Source organism: Lactuca virosa, chromosome 9, assembly GCF_052849685.1.
Source record: "Lactuca virosa cultivar CGN04683 chromosome 9, Lactuca_virosa_CGN04683_v6, whole genome shotgun sequence".
In the NCBI taxonomy this organism is placed as follows: Eukaryota; Viridiplantae; Streptophyta; class Magnoliopsida; order Asterales; family Asteraceae; genus Lactuca; species Lactuca virosa.
In genome coordinates this window covers 87,741,117-87,748,806 of record NC_136434.1, presented here as the reverse complement: position 1 = coordinate 87,748,806, position 7,690 = coordinate 87,741,117, and the positions used below count along the sequence as shown (strand labels likewise).

The following is a 7,690-nucleotide window of genomic DNA, read 5'->3' as shown; positions in this document are numbered from 1 at the left end:
ATTTTTTAGAAAAACTCATAAAATGCTAGTCTAAATAGCTCTTTAAAAACTACTTATAAGCTACTTGTTGGTTTGTCAAACATGACAACTTTAAAAAAGTTCAAAAAATAAACTCACTTATGAGTTAACTGTAGCACGCCAAACACAGCCCTAAGTGCTTTATAATCAAGGGGCTATTTGGGTAATTTATCATTACTGAGTTTTAATCCTTGTAGGGATAAAATATATTTTGGGATAATATCAGTCTATTTTAGTTACAGATATAGTTTAACATGTGTATCTCTTAAACACAATATAGTACACTTTTATAATATATCAATTGCCTTTAATATATATAAGTTAGATAACCCATGCAATTATCACATATAAGTTACGGTGAAAAGTGAAATCACACAATTACTTTATTTTGAATTTTGACTGTAATGGACGACAGAGAAAACAACACACCGGCGATCGGAATAGACCTCGGAACAACCTACTCATGTGTCGCCGTTTGGAAGCATGAACGCGTTGAAATCATTCCCAATGATCAAGGCAACAGAATCACACCGTCTTGTGTTGCTTTCTGTGATTCGAAACGCCTCATGGGCGATGACGCCAATTACCAAGCGGCTATAAACCCGGCTAACACTATATTTGGTAAACATTTTTTCAATTGTTATTGAATGCATGCATGTTGTTATTCTTATTATGATTAAGCATAAGCAACTTCCATATCCAGGAGAACTGCAAAAGGAACAGTAAGAAACTGGACACTGGATTTCAAAAGCAGTGTTAGATCTTTAGAAAATTGATCCTGAATAAAATTTATGCAAAGTGAACTAGATTCAAATATACCGAATTATTGGATCCTAATGGTTATGCACTAATGTTTAAAGCAATGTTACACCGATCTCTCCATTTTGGGGTTTTAAGGTTGTAAGATTGTTTGGTATCAGTGTGCTTGAGTCTGATGAAAAACTAACTAAACAACAAACTTAATACACCATGACTGCTTTTCTTTGAGAATGGTGGCAAGTCTCGATTACATTATTTTGCTATAGTCAAAAGGTTTAGCTTATATTCCGTTGGAAACTGGGATATCTACTTAATCTTTAATTTGTTTGTATATATATTCTGCTGCATATTACTTATATGTCATTTAAATATCAAGTAAGAAATATACTTCTATAGCTACTTTAATTAAAGAATCAAAATCTTTATTGGTATAGTTGATTTTCAGAATTTCACATATATTGGCTTAATTAACTAAATGTAGATGTACAGATGCAAAGAGATTGATTGGAAGAAGATTCAGTGATTCCCAAGTGCAGGAAGACATGAAGTTGTGGCATTTTAAGGTCATAGAAGGGCCTTCCGACACACCAAAGATTGTTGTCACCTACAAAGGTCAAGAGAAGGAATTTTTGGCTGAAGAAATTTCATCCATGATTCTTGGGAAGATGAAAGAAACTGCTGAGTCATACCTTGGAAAACCCGTGAAAAATGCTGTGATAACAGTCCCAGCTTACTTTAATGATTCACAACGCCAAGCAACAAAAGATGCTGGTGCTATTGCTGGACTTAATGTTATTCGTATGATCAACGAGCCTACAGCATCAGCAATTGCTTATGGTGTAAAAAATAAGTCTGATATTACTGGAAAGATCAATGTGCTTGTCTTTGATTTGGGTGGTGGCACTTTTGATGTCTCTGTATTGACCATTGCGGAAGAGGGTACCTTTGAGGTGATATCCATTGCAGGTGACACTCATTTGGGAGGTGAGGATTTTGATACCTGCATGGTGGATCATTGTGTTAGGGAATTTTCGAGGAGATGGAATAAGGATATGACAGGGAACAATCGAGCATTGAGGAGATTGAGATGTGCCTGTGAGAAAGCAAAAAGGATTCTCTCATGCAATACTCAAGACTTCAATAGATTTAGATTGGTTGCATGAGGGCATTGATTTCTCTATGCAGTTCACTCGAGCTAAATTTGAAGAGCTGAACATGGATTCCTTCAATAAGTGCGTTCAAACTGTGGAGGCCTGTTTAAGCGATGCAAAGATGGAGAAATCGGATGTAAACAATGTGATACTTGTTGGTGGCTCAACTAGAATACCAAAGGTACAATGTATGTTGCAGGAATTTTTTGAAAGGAAGAAGCTATGCATGAGCTTGAACCCTGATGAGGCTGTTGCATATGGTGCAGCTGTTATGGCTGCAAAGTTAAGTGGTAACAATCACAAGAGTTGTCGAGATTTGTTGTTATTGGATGTCACTCCTTTGTCCCTTGGTGTACAAGTAAAAGGAGAAGTATTTAATGTTGTGATCCCACGGAACACTTTAATACCTACGAAAAAATCCAAAAAATTTTCTACTACTAAGGATGATCAATCCAGCGCCCATATCAAGGTATATCAAGATGAAAGAGCAAGATCTACAGATAACCATTTGTTGGGGAAGTTCAAAATTTCAGGAATACCACCATCTCCAAAAGGAGATGCAAAGCTGGAGTTGTGCTTTGAAATAGATGTTAACGGTATCCTAACGGTCAATGACAAGATATCGAAAGAGAAACTCACAGTTACCAAAGAAAATGGAAGACTCTCAACCGAACAAATTGAGAGGATGATAGAAGATGCTAAGAAGTATAAACAGGAGGACGAAGAATATGAAAAGAAAGTCGATGCATTGAATGCATTGATGGATTGCATATACAACATGGATGATAGGATAAAAAGTATGAGGAGAGGTAGAGGTAGGAGGAGGTTGAGGAAAATGGAGGATGCCATTGTTGACACGACCAAATGGATCGAGCAAAACAAAGCTGCATCTGTTGATGAGGTTCAGCGCATGAAGGAACATCTGGAGTCTATATACATGGATGAGTTTTAGTCAAGAATTTATGGTAATTAAACTCATGTATTTGTCAGATCAGTTATGAACCAAAACATGAACTATGGAATGTTATTATTTCAACTACTCACGCAAGGTGCTTGATTTTGTTGGATTTTGTTTTTAGAAAATGTTGAGTACCATCTATATGTGTTGATTGTTTAATTTATCATATTTTACACAACACACTTCACATTTGGTTCTAGACTTTCATGATTTATGTTTCAAAATCGGAGTGCTTAAAATTTTCAATTGAGTTCATGGCCTAACAAGTGGAGATGATCACTTTTAAGATTGAGCGACGGCTACATTTTTTTTCCTTGTGCATATCCACAATATATGGAGTTGAAAGAAAGTAGAAGGTATTTTGAGATGTTGATTTGGAAATTTGTTGAATTGAGAGTGTAAGGTAGCTTTTGGTACTATAGAGAAGTGAAAAGAGAACTAACTTTTCTGTGTATTATAACTCTGAATATGTACAGGTATTTATACAGAGGTAAAGTGCTACTGTAGCCACTAACTTAGGAACACGTGAATACATACCATAAAACCAGGACAACAAAGACTACGTCTATTGACCCTTTCTACTCTTTTTAACTATTCTAATGTACACATTTTATTACCCCCCGGCAAGCGCAAGGGCAGGAAGGACTTGCAGCTTGTTTCTGAGTAGATTGATGCGATCTTTTCCTAGAGCTTTCGTGAAAATGTCGGCTAACTGATCCACAGAGAGAACCTGGGAGAGTCGAAGTTGTCCCGATTCAATTTGTTCACGAACAAAATGGAAGTCTAGTGCAATGTGTTTTGATCTAGTGCTAATAACTGGATTTTTGCAGAGGAATGTTGCGCCCACATTATCACATAATAACATGGGTGATTTGGGAAGAGTAATATGGAGATCTCAAAGTAGTTGTTGAATCCACATAATTTCGGCAGTCGTGTATGCTAAGGCCCTGTATTCTGTCTCAGTGCTTGAGCGAGCAACGACTCTTTGCTTACGAGAGGTCCAACTAATAAGATTTTTTCCATGAAAGATAGCAAATCCGTATTGAGATCTACTATCATCAGTGTCCGACATCCATCCTGAGTATGAGTATGCAAGAAGGCATTCTGGTGTTTGAGATTTGAAATGTAGGCAATGAGTGGAGGTTCCATTTAGATAACGTAAAATGCGTTTGACAGCTTGCCAGTGGGAGGTGGTGGGGGAGTGCATAAACTGACAGACACGATTTACTGCAAATGCAATGTCAGGCCTTGTGATTGTGGCGTATTGTAGGGCTCCAACAGTTTGGCGATATAATTTTGGATCTTCAAATGGATCACCAGTAAGAACTAGTTTGGAGGATGGATCAGCAGGGGTGGTGACAGGTTTGGAATCATGCATCTTGTTCTTGAGAAGGATGTCTGCAATGTATTTTTGTTGGGAGAGGGTAATACCATTTGGTGTCTTAGTAATCTGGACACCAAGAAAGTAATGTAGACTTCCAAGATCTTTAAGGGGAAACGAGTTGTGCAGGTTGTTGATGATTTGTTGGATGAGTGTAGGGTTGGTACCTGTAATAATTAAGTCATCAACATAAACAAGGATGTATACAGTGCCAATAGTAGAGTGGTGTACGAAGAGTGATGTGTCTGATTGACATGCTCGGAATCCATGGGTTACGAGATGAGATTTCAGTTGATTGAACCATGATCTAGGTGCCTGTTTGAGGCCATAGAGCGCTTTATGGAGTTTACACACTGCATTTGGTTGAGATGCATCTTCAAAGCCATGTGGTTGTTCCATATAAACCTCCTCTTTGAGAATGCCATGTAGAAAGGCGTTGTTGATATCTAGTTGACAGATAGTCCAACCATGAGAGAAAGCAATGGAAATAACCAGGCGAATGGTGGTGGGTTTGATAACTGGACTAAAGGTTTCAAAGAAGTCGAGACCTTCCTCCTGGCTGAAACTTTTTGCAACTAGACGGGCTTTATACCGCTCTATCTGGCCATTTGAATGTCGCTTCACCCTGTAAATCCATTTGCATCCAATAATGTTAGTATTGGGGGGGACGTGGTACTAGTGTCCATGTATGGTTTCTCATTAAGGCATCAAATTCACATTTCATTGCGTTAAACCAAAATGAATTGTTGAGTGCTTGGGACATAGTACGAGGTTCAGAGGTTGGAGGAGTGGCGGTAGTAGCAAGGAAGGTTTTGGGTTTAAGGTTGTTGGTGCGTGCTCTGGTAATCATTTTATGTTGAGTGTTTTCAGCGGGACGGAAGTAACGAGGAGCTTGTTTAGATTGAGAACTGATGGTGGGGCGGCGATGTGAAGGTGAGGAAGATAAAGAAGGAGATGGAGTGGAGGGGGATGAGGAGGTGGATGGAGAGGATGATGGATGGGGACTGTTTGAAAATGGGAACACTGTTTCATTGAAGACGACATGACGGGAAATGTAGATACGTGATGTTGGGACATGTAAGCAAAGATACCCCTTGTGGGAGGTACTATACCCGAGAAAGACACAAGGGAGGGAGCGAAAATCCATTTTATTTTTATTGTATGGGCGTAAAAAGGGGTAGCAAAGGCAGCCGAAGGTACGAAGGAATGTGTAATCGGGGTCTTTTTGATATAGTTTGGAGTAAGGGGAGGCATAAGCTAAGGTGGGTGTGATAGTGCGATTATGGATGTAAGTAGCGGTCTTGAAGGCATGTTCCCAATAGGAGTGAGGTAAAAAGGATTGTGCTAGAAGAGATAATCCTTTTTCAACAATGACACGATGGCGCCGTTCCACTGCCCCGTTTTGTGCAGATGTATGAGGGCAGGTAAGGCGATGTTGAATTCCACATGATTGAAGATAGGTGGAGACGGGGCGATATTCTCCGCCCCAGTCAGATTGAAAATTCCGAATGTTGCACCCAAATTAGGTTTTGATCATGGTTATGAAATATATGACAGTTTGAAGCACCTGAGATTTTGTAGAAAGAAAATATATCCAAACAAATTTGGTAGAATCATCAACGAAAATAATGAAGTATCTACTGCCATTTATTGAAAATAGGGAGATGGCCCCCAAACATCAGAATACATTAACTCAAAAGGTTTAGTACACGAAATATGTGAAGAAGAGAAAGGAAGTCGGTGGCTTTTGCCTAACTGGCATGGTTGACAGACTTGGGGTAATTTATTTGTTGATGTTGGAAGTTGAAAGGTGGAAACGAGACGCCGTAGGATGGCCTCATGCGGATGTGCTAGTCGGTTGTGCCATCCAGTCAGAGAGGTGCGCACACTGGAGAGGGCCATTGTTGACGACGCTTTATTGGAAGGAGGAGACAAGCGATACAATCCATTTTCAACGTGGCCGTGAATGAGTGGCTTGCCCTGAAACGTCTTAACAGTACAATGGTGAGCCCAAAATTCCATATATACATTATTATCAAGAGTAAGCTGAGAAACACTGAGAAGGTTTTTGGTTAAACATGGGATGTGGAAAAGTTGCCTCCAAAATTAGCAAGTGGCAAATAGTTCAGGGGTTATTTCCGTAACTTATCATTTACTATTCATAGTTTGACTATGAATAGTAATCTAATATGAAATTGAAAATGAAATTGGACGGAATGGAGGCGCAGACATTATTATATGTGTATAGTAATATGCAATATGAATTTGAAGATTGTAGGCGCAGCAATTTTGTCTTGGACGGCATTTTTGTTTTCATATTAGATTTGTATTCTCCTCTTTGGCTATAAATAGCCAGAGAGATTTAACCCACACATAACTCAACAATCAAAATATATATATATAGTAAAACATTACATATATATATATATATATATATATATATATATATCTATATATATATATATATACTGATACACCACCACATATATTTTAGCCCTCTCACTCTATTTGTAATCTCTTTCATAATCCCTGTAAACACTGCAAATTATAGTGAATTGTTTCTCGGCTTCCTCCGCCCGTGGTTTTTTCCCGATTTGGGTTTCCACGTAAATTCCTGTGTCTCTATTCTATTTATTTTATTCGTATTTCGTTGTGATTATTACGCTTTGATAATTTTTTATCCCATTCCACATTGAGCTAATATTATTTAAGTCTATTCGGATCCTTCGTATTTCACAACAATTGGTATCAGAGCATCCGGGTTGTAATATTAGCTCATTGGGATCATTTTATCAAGTAATTAATCATGTCTTCGGTAAAATACGATATTCCACTACTGGATCGTAACACACGATTTCCGTTGTGGCAAGTAAAGATGAGAGACATTCTCATTCAGATGGATTTACACAAGGCGCTTTTGGGTTTCAATAAGATGCCCGATACATGGACCGAAGAAGAAAAGGAGATGAAAGATCTGAAGGCTTTATCCCAGATTCGTTTGCACTTGTCAAACGATGTTTTGCAAAATGTTCTAAAAGAAACGTCAGCGGCTTCTTTATGGCTAAAGTTGGAGCAACTGTTGATGACCAAGAGCTTACCAAACAAATTGCATTTGAAGCAACGGTTGTTCAATCTCAAGATGATTGAAGGAGGCTCTTTAACTGAACATATATCCACATTTAAAGAGTTAGTAAATAACTTAGAGAATATGGATGTTCAGTATGAAGATGAAGACTTGGCTTTATTCTTACTGTCGTCGTTGCCAGAATCCTATAGCCATTTTCGTGATACTATTATCTATAGCCGTGACACTTTAGTTTTAGATGAAGTCTATATAGCTTTGGATTCCAAAGAGAAGATGAAGCATATTACTGGTGGTAGTTCAAGTGATGCTAAAGCCGAAGGTTTGAATGCCAGAGGAAG

At 38.3% G+C, this 7,690-nt stretch overlaps 1 pseudogene; it reads left to right on the top strand.

Annotated features, from left to right (window-relative positions):
- The first annotated feature begins 452 nt into the window (after positions 1-452).
- On the top strand, positions 453-2,880 carry LOC145139486 (heat shock cognate 70 kDa protein-like; annotated as a pseudogene).
- Positions 2,881-7,690: the final 4,810 nt, after the last annotated feature.